The sequence below is a fragment of the Pinus tabuliformis genome, chromosome 8 (assembly GCF_031772625.1).
Source record: "Pinus tabuliformis cultivar Carrire ecotype Pingquan chromosome 8, CPIR1, whole genome shotgun sequence".
Taxonomy (NCBI): Eukaryota; Viridiplantae; Streptophyta; class Pinopsida; order Pinales; family Pinaceae; genus Pinus; species Pinus tabuliformis.
Window position 1 is genome coordinate 1,744,217,702 of NC_142294.1, and position 13,545 is coordinate 1,744,231,246.

At 35.3% G+C, this 13,545-nt stretch overlaps 1 pseudogene; it reads left to right on the forward strand.

Annotated features, from left to right (window-relative positions):
- Window positions 1-7,585: 7,585 nt before the first annotated feature.
- Window positions 7,586-11,461, forward strand: LOC149243084 (uncharacterized protein At1g01500-like; annotated as a pseudogene).
- Window positions 11,462-13,545: the final 2,084 nt, after the last annotated feature.

A 13,545-nucleotide genomic window follows, 5' to 3' on the forward strand; every position in this document is an offset into this window, starting at 1 on the left:
GCAATTGCAGAGCAAGAGAAGTATGAAGGCTACCTCGCTGACTTCGGGCTTTATCTATATTTTATAAAAAAATAATAACAACAAAGAAAACATCTATTTGATCCCCAGCAGAGTTGCCAATTTGTTTATGGGAAAACTAGTGTCTTTTCAAACGACTAGCCCTCTAGGTTTGGGAGCTACCCTAGAAACAACAGTTTAAAGTAATTCAATGATTTATTCTATGTATAATAGATAAGAGAAGGATAAAGGAACCAACCCGGGACTTCTGCTTAATCCTTTGCTTGATCTCTCTCCCCCTTGACAGAGCTTGCAACTCCTCCTCGTACCTAACCCGCTTGGAGAGTACCTATAGAAACACAGTAACAAAGAACCATCAAAGAATCTTGACATATTATAACATAAAAATTATAGAATCAGATATATAATGAACATACAATAGCATTCACAAATGATAACATTCAAAATTGCACAATCATATGGAAGAAAACTTGAAGAACTTTATTAAATAGAAGGGAAAATTACAACCCAGTTGTGTGATCCAGCATCATCCTCCCAGCATCAATCTCTCTTCATCTCATGAAATATCAAGATCACACCAACAATACAATGCTCCTTCCTCAATTACAAACTATCAGCACTTCCTTGCAATTCACAATATTCCAACCCCTAGATCTCTTAGATGAGGGATCCATTTATAGATGTGTGCAAGGGTGTGAGTCATCTCTAGGGTTTTTATTAGTTTCATTCCAGTTGTTACAATTTGTTCCACTTGGAGATTTCTTAGATCTCTTACTTATCCCTGGGTGAATTCAGAGAGGTAAGTGTCATAGGAGAAGTTTCTAGAAGATTCCATGAGCAACCACCTAGCAAACTGTCTCGGACATTTGTCCATCCTCGCCCATCGCACCCTATAGAAGGCCCAAATAGTATGTATCACATCTAAGCAGTGTAACACTCAGTATGCATGACACTTTGCCAGTGGAGCAGTCAGTATGGTTTAGTTTAGGCCACTTCTGGATGGTTTCTCAGGTGGAACTTTTGGGGAATGATGTAATGAGATGACCATGTTCTTTTAGGATATAAAACAACTGTTTTAGGGGTTGAAGAGCCCTAGTTTATTGACATATAAGTTTGGGGTTGAAGTGCCCAAATATTTCTATAACATAACGACACCTAGATGAGAAGCAGTTCTAAGGTAGAGTGGTTAAGGCTTCTTCTCAATTGGGACTATTAAATTTCAATTTTTTTTTTTTTTATGGATTAAGTCCATAAAATTACCTTAACTAGAATGAGCCTTAGAGTGGTCAAGGTTTCTTCTTAAATGGGATAATTACATTTCAAATTTTTTTTTATGGATCAAGTCTGTACAATTCCCTTAACTGGAATGAGCCTTTTCCATGTGTTGGGTTGTCATATGAACCCATGTGAAGCAAGATGGAATCAAAATTCATTGAAAAACAAATTTTGTCAACACTCCCACTGACCCCCTTCTTGTGCCACCTTCCACCAACCCCCACGCTCACTCTCCACCCGCCCGCTCTTGACCCCACCTTCCCCAACCCCACCCCTTAGGGATGGTAATTTGAAATGAGCATAACTTTTTCGTTTAAAGTCCTTTCTGATTGATTTTTTTCCTCTAAATTTGTTTTTGGTTTTATGCACTATTGTGGTTGATTTAATCATATTTCACTATATTCAACTTGATTTCTTATAGCATTTATGGAAATTCATCTTTAATCTTTGTATCATAAATTTCCAAGATACATAACTATTGCATTTGAGCACCAATGTGGATGCCATTTTTTTAAATGAAATAAATTTTCCAGAAATTAATGTTATTTTATCAAATTATATTTTTAAAGACATTTTACTTGCAAGTTGTAATATTCTGAATCCAAATAAGATCATAATTACAAGTATCAATTATTTCCCTTGTAAATCTCATTTAGACTTAGTATGAACACACATAAGAATATCAATCTATAATGACATGTAGTGTTATTTTTAAGAAGTTGACATTCTAGATATAATGTGAAAGAAATTCAAAATGAAGCACCAACCAAATTTAAACCCACCAATATACAAATACCTATAGACCCTATTAGTTTTATTCAAGGTTTTCTCTTAAATTTTGAAACCATTATACTCTTACTTAACCATTACAGTCTTACTTCCTTATTGTACAATTAAGAAAAATGAAAATTACTATTTTTTTTAATGTTCTTTCTATCCTTGAACATGCTCCATTTTTGTATCCCTGTTTACTATACTCTTCGCGGGTAATTAATTATTAATTTGATATTTTTTTCCTTCAAGATTTTATCTAATCATTTATATTCTGATTCGATATTTTATTAAAGGGTTTCTAACATGACTGGAGGCTTCACAGGTGGAGAAAAACCCTGATGCCTTGATCACAATGCATGGGCATGTTGTGCGCAACAATAAGATTCCCATATTCAGGCACCAGGTTGGGTGGTTCTGGATCCAATCCAAACACGCAATATTTTGATAATGAAGGTATTTGTGTGGACGAGTTCATAGGAACACATTACAAAAGAGTGAGCACAAAAAACACTTATTGTACGTTGAAGGAAATTTGAATCCTTTCACTCTAGCTTTCCCAAGTATTTGATATCTTGACCTTCGACTTCACTTCAACTAGGCTTCTTACGGTGTACTTTTATAAATAGACCTACCATACCTCAAAAATTGATACAAATGGGTTATAGCTTAAGGAGAACCAATAGACGATGTTGGTGTTTCTAATGAAGACGTAGATAGTGGGAATTTGGATCTCTTTCTCTTGGATCCATAAACACTATGGGATAGGGTGGATGAACTTGGTGATCCAATGAAATCGAATAAGGTATTTCCCAACACCCACTTTTAACATTATTTTTTATGCTACTCGAGAAATCGTTTTATCTTGGATGAGATTTTAAGAGATCTTGGAGTTTCTAAGTTTTCCCTACTATATTGGTAGTGGTGCAAGATCATTAAACTTCTTCTAGATTTTCTCCAATAGTATAAGCCCATTTGTTGGGTTTCATCTAGAGGTATACTCACCAAGAAAACCTCATCACACTATTATGCTTCTGAATAACTAAAACATCAAATCCTCTTTCCTTTAACATAGGTTTCTCCTAGGGTTTGTTTGGCACACACAAAATGACCTCATTCCTAATCTGCAGTTTGGATATACATCTTGACTTTAAATTTACTAATCCTCTATTTCCAAATATACATATTTCCCAATACAAAAACTTTCCTCTTATTCAATACCAATCCCATGACGTCATAGAAGTGCAACGAATCTCCAGAAATCAATCACGATTATCCTTGCCAAGACAACATATCCCTTACAACTAAGATTTAACCAACATAAAAATTCCAATACTTATTATGACTAGATCCAATCCTTGGATACAATTTTCGTATCCTTCAGCTAAGTGTTCCTTCCTTCAACACTTTATCATTTTTAGAGAGAACAAAGGGGCCCTCAACGTATTTCTGATACAATGCAGAGGAGTACCAATTCCCTCCTTTGTAAGTTTTCCATGCAGAAATTTAATTCCACAATTTCAACATAGATTTATAGATCTCCACGAAGACCTTAAATCATAGAGTCTTGGTCACTCTCTACCCAATAGGTGAATTTCCTTCAGTGTTTGACCATTCCTATGTCCAATTTCTGGTTTTTATCCTTAGTTTCGATATTTGACTATTTTTCCCAATGCAAAGTGTCAAAATCAGAACATGGTAACTTACACAGTTTCCAAAGAAAAGATGTTTAATTCCTACACTTTGGGGTTTCAGAAGTAGGGATTTACAGAAAGAGGAAATTTGAAACCACAATTTCATCTGCGAAAAAAATAACATGGTAGATGATTTTCATCTATCATATATGGACAATGTACCCTAATAGAGTGTCAAAACTTGAGTTGTGGAAAAATGTTCCCTAACATCATGTAAATTCCTAGGTTGTCAACAATAGAGTGGTGCAAGCTGGTTGAAATACATTAAGGAGCATAAGTACCACCTAAATTGTTTCTTTGGATAAAATATGTGACTTTTTTTAAACTATATTTAGAGCTTATAAGCATTTGATTGTGCAGCAGCATGTAAACATGGCATTGATACATTCATTAGATTAAATTATATACCAAGCCATAAAACAATGTTTCCACTATCACTGTGGTCTTTCACAATTGAATAGCATGAGCTTCAAAGGTATCATGCCTGACGCAAGTCCCGAGTAGTTTAGGAATAATAGTTAACCCTCGGTTCAGGCAATTAAGCCAAAGGAAGGACACTCTATGTGTTGTGGCCCTTCGCTATGTGTTTCTCAAAGAATTAGTATGCAAACAAAGAATTATTCAGTGGTAACACTCATATACTTGCACTGCTAATTGTCATATGGATAAGTATACACTAACATGAAGGTGAGAGAAATTGGTAGGGATTTCCTAGTGAAAAAGGGTTGAATCTTGATATCTATGGTAAGATTCTCATTTCCTAGTGTTATCTAATGGAATTATAATATTTATGGTTTATCCCAATTCATAGTTGAATCTCTATAGTTTCTCTAATTCCATAAAGCATCACCCTGAAAGAAATTATATGCTTGCAATAGGTGATTATTCATTGAATTTTAGGAAATGATGGGAGGATTTCCATTTCAAGAATGGAATTCTAATTCGCTGCTATAGCTAAAATAATGGCTTTGGCTGAGGAAGGGTGTGTTAAGAATCCTCATACAACCATCCATCATACAATCTATGAATCATTCATCTTATGCTTCAACTCTTAAAGAACACAGTAAAGGAAACCATCCTCTCGTGCTCTTATGAAGTATTGACTGATCAAGAGATGAAGTACTAATAAAGAACATCCTGTGCTAGTCTCTATAGGTTGGGCTACCCATGAAGAAATTCTTATATATCCACTATCTTATTTCCCATCATCTTCTCTCCTTCTTATCTACCCACCATATTCTCAATCATCCCCCCTACCATCATATTCTTTGCCAACCTTATTATAAACCATCTTAGTAGATGACTTAGTAGATGAGCATTCGTAAACTCAAATTTTTGACATAAAAAGGCATTTAAAGCTAATTGATGACTGATATTACATAGATTTCTTGGGCGTATGAATTGGATTTGATTGATAGTCAAACCCTCAATTTTAAGAAAACCCCAAAGACAAGTGATAAGTCCCTTCAGAATGAACCTTGGGCATGATGAAGAGACCAATGAACAACACATTAAAGTAAATGGTTTTTCTCACCCAGATATCACAAATGATTCTATAGAAGATAAAAAAATAAAAAAATCCACAAATTGTACAGGAAACAAACCTTGAAAATAAATTGTGCTTGAATATGGGCTATGGGAACCCTCACGACCTCAAATAAACCTTATCCATTGAATTCCTGGATTTTCTACCCAGATAAACTCAGTCCCTACATAATTCCCAAAATACCAGACCATGTAACTTGACGATGTTAACTTCAAATTATGTCCAATAGATTTATCCATAAAATAAATATAATAAGTATGAGGATCATTTTAAGAGTAGTATGGGTGTTCTCTGTAGATATTGCTTGTTAGAGATATCCCAAAAGCTTCCCACAAGGTAGGTAATCTCCCCATAAAACCATATGAGCCGAGAGTGTGTTGTATATGTAAGCCAAGAGCATCGCTCGGGGAAACATTGAGTTTCAATGCAGGCATTACATTCCGCAAAAACTGCAAGGTATGAGACAAGTAACATTACAACAAGTCAGATTGTCAGCCTGTGGCCATTGTCACTTTTGAAATAAAATTTCCTTTCTAGCAGCCAAACATTTCTCTTCCACTTAATCAGTGAGAAATGGATCAAAACATTTGATCTACCTCCTTGTCTATTGAGGGAACACCACCATTTGAAATATTTCTACTGGAAGATTTTGACCACTGTTGAAATAATATAATAGTTCACTTACAACTACCAATATTTCCTCTAGTTTCTATGGAAATTGCATCATTCTATCCTACCCCACTCACCATAGCATTTCATTGATCTATTGAAGAAGAATATTGGTTATCCTCTATTTAGAAATATGTTGTATTTGCAAAATTCAATGCCCTAATCCTTATTCTGAAGCAAGATGATGTTTTCAATTTTTAGTACCATATAATTTCATTTTCAAGTTCTCCTACCCTTCTTTTCCTAGTTCTAACACCCCAAACATTGCACTTACTCGAAGAACACTAGAAATGTTGCAATCATCATATTCTATGAAACCACATCTCTTTGAGATATTTTGTTAATATATGTTGTGCATCCTCTAGAACCTTGCATAACCATTTAATGGTATCATGTGGATCCATTTTAGATTAGATATACCCCTTCATTGTTGCATATATATGTTGTTTGCACTTTTCATGAGTCCAAACAAGTTAACGAATATGCATGTATACTTATTTAGACAGTTGAACTAGCCACCACTATTGTTCATTTACACCTGCCCTAAATAGACCTGTAACTACTAACTCACCACCTAGTACAACCTTTCACAACAATTACTAGCCCCACAGTTACACGGGCATCCCTTGCCAGGTAGTAGCTTGTAACAATAATCACAAGCCAACTTTTTTCCAAACACCAATATCTCGACTTGCTTACATGCCAATGTGTGTACTAGAAATCCATTCTCTCTACTAATACTTGGTAACTTACTAGGTTGGTAGGTAACTATGATTTATAGAGTGTGCAACATTCCCATACCTACACTCAAATGTACCCATGCAACATGGTTGACCATCCACTTTTAGAGAATGGTGCTACCAGCTCAAGTACTCAGATGATATAGCTTATATAACACTTCATCATTCTTCATTTGTATCTCGTTGTCTACCACTGGGAGTGCAAAACTGATTGTATGAAAATATAGATTTACTATTGTTTTCTGTCCATAAATAGTAATCCCCACAAGAACATAAACCATCTTTAAAATAATGGAAACAACATAGAGAAGATGCATTCATTTTTTTCTTGGACCAATGTTATAGGCATTTACTGTGAGCATATTATAAAGCAAGGAAAAAAAACTCATGCACCTAGTTTGTATCAACAAATAAGTAAAATTATGTCTCCTCAACAACAAATTAGTAAAATTGTGTCTCCTCGACAAAATCCCTCAAACTTCCATCCACCATATACAACTTCCTTACTTGGATAATATTCCTAATATGTTGCGAGATTGAACAAAGTAAGAAAGATACAAGCCTTATACTAGACAATGACATGCAATTCCTCATTAATAATTTAGAAATTGGGCACCTTTAAACTGCAGGGAACTTCCATATTTCTTATTCTATCCTCTTTTTGACAAATATGCCACTCACTACTATACCAAGGGGTTTTTAAGACATTTAAGAAAAAATTACCATTTCGTCTTAAAATGATCAAATTGTCTCAACTATTTACCTTTTAATTATTTTAAATTAAAAATGGCTCGTAGGCCCTTTCCCGCTTGACTAATTAGAGTTCCATAGAATATCATGTTTGCAGCGTGAGATTTAGCCTAAGTTGAAAAATGGTCTGGATTCATCATTAGCATGAGGGTTATCTGGGCATGCGCATGAGGAGAAGAACAAGGTTGCCCATGGCCAAGGTCAGCCCACGGTCCTAAGGGTCAGTGCACTTCTAAATAAGAAGCCCGTTGTGCCCCCATTGCGACCCTTAGGATGGTTTGAGGTTTGTCTCTTCTATGTTTGAGTGAGTTCGTGCCCTGTGGAAGGAGCCCCATAGTCAATTACCTTGCAGCACCACCATAGGACCATGGGTGTCACGCTGGAGATTAATGGAACCAGGATCTCACTAGTGGAATCAGTGTCCCTAACCCTATGAATGGACATGTTAAAAAGAGAATTGACTGGGGCCACTTATCTAAGCATGATGAAGCGAACAAAGTTCCTTCTACAAATTAATTACTCGAGAAGACTTGGAATATAAAGATATCCATGAGGATACAAATATTATATTAAAGTGCGTGAATAAGATTAATTTACAATGAGAATGAGAGGCTTGCTTATATATAAAGCAAGTGTCTCTTCATGGAGAGTCATGTCCTATTTAGACATGCCTCTTCAACCAAACTACTAATTATTATTAACTATTCATTATTACAGTTATCCTTGTTACTTATATTTATATTATTTATATACATTTTATTTGTAACGTTGCCTTCTTCCTCAAAAATCTTTGTCCTCAAAGCTTGTCGAAAAAGGTTTGATCTCTTTTCTGGCTTCAAATGAATTTCTCTCTCGGAACAATCATCTTCGTCAATACAAGTTGATATGATCTTCTAAGTCACAAACAAAATTGTCGCACTGAGAAGGGATCAGACCATCCTAGATTAGTTTTCTGTGGAATATTCTAATCATTGGAATTTTGTAACGACTTGTGAGCATAAGATGAGATTGATTTTATGTCATTATTCTTTGAAACATCAATTTGTTATTTTTGATCTGAATGGTCCCGATACGTAGCTTGGTTGAGTTGTCTACTCTCATGATTCGGATGTCGATATGGGACTTTACTTTCCCTTATTAGGTGTGTGGAAATTTTTTGATTTACTTCAGGGGATGATGTTGTTGAGTTCGTTACCAAACCTTCACTTGGGGTGTTTATCATCTGAACTGCAACATCCAAGCACGTCTTTTCTTCAACTTGCTTGTCTTCTTCTTGAGTTGTGACATTCACTGGATCGGTATCTGTTGTTTTGTCATCAACTTGAATTCCTACATTTGATGCTTCCTTCTTGATAAGTTGTTGTACCTTGTTTTCTTATTTCTTATCCCTCTTAAGTCTCTTAATTTGCATCAGTAATTTTTCACTATGGTTTTTAAGTCAAGAAAATTCTTCATTTTTGTCAACAATGATTTTGTCAATTTCATTTTGCATATTTTGTAAAAAAAATTTACCTTCTTAAGAAATTACTTTTGAAATATCTGATATATCTTTTGGTGTTATTGAATTTGGTTTCAGTGTAACATCTTGGAGTGTTATTTTCTTCTTTTTGTGGGAAAATGTCAAAAACTTCTTTTCTGTATTTAGAATAAAGGACCCTAGAGCTTCCATCCAGGGTGATCCCAAAATAATTTCACCTTGATCGTTCCATAGGGTGTGAACTCAGAATTGCGATACAAATGTATAATCTTCAATGTTTAGCTGTAAATTGGCTATGTCATATATTTTATTGCCAAAAAAGTCTATTTTTTCAGTTATATCTGACTCCGGGATCACTAATTGGTTTGCAATTTTAGGTGTTATATAATTTGAATATTCTGCCAAAGAAATAGAAATGATAACATCTTTTCCTACAAGAGTTCCTTTAATGTTAAATAGCACATTACCATCTCTGGGTAAAGTTTATGGGAATATCTTGGCATTCATTTCTGTATTAGACTCCATTTTGATTTTTGAATATCAAATACTTTTTAAATCACTTTTTTTTTAAATAAATCCCTTTTTTTTCTATATATATTTTTCAAATATTCTCCTTTAATGTGGATTGTTAAAACTTGAATACCTTTTTTTTTTATTAAAAAAATATTCCTTTATCTTGTTTCCCTCTATATAGGTATGTCTTTCTTTATATTAAGACCCCTTTTCAAAAAACTTTATTATCTTATAATAATAATATTTTCACTTCTTCCTTTTTTCTTTATAATAAATTTAATTTTTACTATTTTAATACTGCTCCTTTCTATATCTCTTATTTTATTAAAATCTTGCTACTTAATAAATCTTTAGCGTTACGTATATTTTTTATTTTTTATTTAGTTAGCAGCTATTACTTAGTAATTTATTAATCTCTTACCAATAGTCATGTCCCCTACTCCACAGTTTATTTACTACACTTTTTAATAAAATCTTAGGGATGTAGTCCTAATGTAAAGATGGCTTGGTAAAAATGGTGGTTGCCATGTTTGGAAAATCAAGAATGAGAAGTGTTCTTCCTGGCTTTGTGGGTGGACAACCCCATATGAAAGGTACGATGACTATCAAGTAGTTGATAGGTAGCATTGGCAGGGCTCAGTACTCTGCAAGTTATAGTGGCTATGTCAAGAAGGTCAACTCTGTAGTGAGGGAGAAAAATGTTAGCCGCTTGCAGTGGCAGGTGGGACGAGAAGGTACCTGGGCTATGAACTACTTGGGAGAATGTGCTTGGCCAAAGGGTGAAGGGCCACTGAAGGGACGAAAGGTGAATCGAGGGGTGTTGTAGGGACGGACGTCACGGTTCTTGCAAATTGTAAACAGTTTATTTGAACTTGTCAGCGGCGGAGTTGTATGGTCGAAACGTAGCGAAGCTGCGGCGGCTAGGTGATGGTGGTCTAAAACTATGCTAAAGACAACCAAATGATGTTGATTAGTGGCAGTGACAACTATGATTGTGCAGAGCCAGTGGTCTGTGGAGGACAAGAGGCGAAAGTGGTAATGTTCGATGGTTGGGTGGTTGTCGGTAGCCTGATCAACGAGGAATGATGCACAGATAATTGTGGTGGCAACAGGGTTGCAGCTTTCGTGACTGTGCAACCTTGTGCCCATTGTCAATAATTCCGAATAGCAGCCCTAATGGAAGTGGCTGTGGCTACAAAATGTCGTTGTCGCTGGGACAGTGGGGCTGTGCAAATAGAAGAAGAGTGGTGGTCACTGTTTTGTTTAATAATATATATTATTTGTTTAATAGATCTGACAACGACCCATCCATAAGTGCTATGTTTTTTTTTTTTTTTTGTTAACAAGTGGCCAAAGACCTGAAAAATGGAGAATCTCCAAATGTGTAACGAAACACTTCAATTGTGATAGCAACAAGGTTGATGACGATTGATGGCCAAGGGCTGCTGACCCGAGAACAACAATTGTGCAGCAGTGAAGCGGCTAAAGTGTCGACTGCTCTGAAATAAAATGAAGCGAACAAAGTTCCTTCTACAAATTAATTACTCCAGAAGACTTGGAATATAAAGATATCCATGAGGATACAAATATTATATTAAAGTGTGTGAATAATATTAATTTACAATGAGAATGAGAGGCTTGCTTATATATCAAGCAAGTGTCTCTTCATGGAGAGTAATGTCCTATTTACACATGCCTCTTCAACCTAACTACTAATTATTATTAACTAATCATTATTACAATTATCCTGGTTACTTATATTTATATTAGTTATATATATTTTATTCATAACACACGAACAATGCTTGAACCACTAAGATTTTGGATTCTAAGGTGTGTTATGATGAAGAAACCTTGCTACTCTGTAATGGTCTAAAGAGGCTAGAATAGGGGTTTTATCATTCAGGGGTTAAGGAATTATGGAGCATGGATTTCTACTCAAGCATAGGACCCTTTTGGCAAACTAGGTAAGCAGCAACATGATTTCTCATTGGGACCTCGAAGATGACCTTGAAAGGTTAGCACTTGGAAAATATCTATGTCATTTTTAGTAGAGTTTATATGATCATGATTAGACTTGGTATTCTTAGACTTCAGTAGGGTTGTCCTTAGAAATGCATTGGCAGCAAATCCACTTTCTTTACTGCCCACAACATAAATTTTGACTGCCTTTCTTGCCACCATAGAAGTAGAGAAACCATCTACCCTGAACCATCCAACTAGAAGAAGGTTGATTAATATTTATGTTAACCTTGGAAATATTAGGGAGGGAGTGCTAAATATTACTATTAATCCTTTTCTCAGCTCCTCCCATCCTCTATTCCAAGCCATGCAAGTGTCCTTGACTTCTTGAGCCGTGTAATTTTCCATGGCATCTGAAGCCCTGGCGCTGACTCTTCTTTCTTCATTATCTTTAGTCCTGAAAGATGTGGTCAACAACTTTGTCCACTCATCTTTCTCTGGTAGACACACTGGAATGCAAATGCAAGAACGCTCTTTCTGGGTATCGTAATGCTCAAGTATTTCATAGACTGGAGGAGGCAATCCTATCTTGGGGTTACCCTCTTTCAATGTAAGGCTTTCAAAGTCATCAGTCTGCTCAGGTTCACCCCCTCCCGATCGCTCCACATACAACATACCCTCATTGCATCCATGGAAGCCATTTCTCAGGTAGCCCAGAGAGGGCAGTAGGCACTTGAAATCAAGAAGTGATTTTAGTGTTCCAGGCATCGGACAAGCAAGAAAAGTCCTGACCTCTTCCACTGTGAAATTACATTGAATTTTCATCCATCATTACAATGACATATCTCAGGAATGGATGCAAGATATTTTGAAGATAAGAATTGCAAAAGGATGGACTGCACATTGTGGGCACTGGACACATACTTCATGAATTACTTCATCAAATAATTGGGATTATCAAATGACAACATTACAACATAAGAAACTTTGTTATTATTCTTACACGTGGTGAGTCCAATACCATGTAAGCTCTTGACTTCTTAGCCTCTTAGGGTGGCTAGAACATCCATGGCACCCATTTGTAGATGTAGTCTCCCTTTGGAGGTACTTCTAATAAACTCTGCTAAATTGTCAATGGAAGATATTCCCGCCTCTAGAAGATTAACGAAACCACTCACAACTTCACTCACCTCAAGCTACCCGAAAGCAACACAGGATAGACATCCCAACCACACAACCAACTTTATAATCAACACCTTCATCATGTATAGGCTTCCTTCGAATTTAAAATAAGACCCATTTCAAAAAATAAAATGAAGATGCATGTTTCTCTCACAAATTCAACACCCAAGAGAAACCACTTTCGTCTTGCTGTATACATATTGTGGTAGAAAATTTTTGTTCTGCACATTTGGATATGGCATATTTCTATCCTCTCCATAGTGTCCACACTAAATTTTAGTTTTGGGCACATAAGTCAATAAATTTTAATACGGGGCATATGATTAAAGTGTAATGGTTAGTTTAAAAAAAAAAAATGAAATGTACCAATGTGTTTGCTATTTTTTAGATAAAGAAGTTTGCTGATATATATATTCATTCTTTTAAAGGTACATAAAGTTTATTCTAGCATTTTATCCCATTCCTAAATAAAGTAAATTTGTTTTCAATGTTCTGTTTTTTTTCTCAAAGTGCAGAGACTCACAAACACTCACTGACACTATTCTTTTTTTTCTTATTCCCAAAGTCCAAAAACGTGGGACTATGTTTGTTACTCATTCGTAAGAAATGTGGTAGATAACAAGCAGGGACTATGTTTTCATGGTGTTTATTATATGTTCTTATGATATAACAATGACAGTTAATGAAGTGGTCTCCAATATGCCTACATTTTTAGTTGTTCAAGATTGTCCTTGAACTCAATTTATTACAATTGAAGAGTTATAGTCATTTGAATAGTACAGTGGTATCAAACATCTCTTGCTTCCTATCAACAATTGATGTCGGATAGATTTGAAGGCTTACTATGTTCAAAGAAAATTTAATTGGCTTGCGTTATGGAGTTTATGTTGTGTTTTATCATAGATATTTCTACCTGAAATAATTTGTCACATGTCTTGGAAGTGTCGT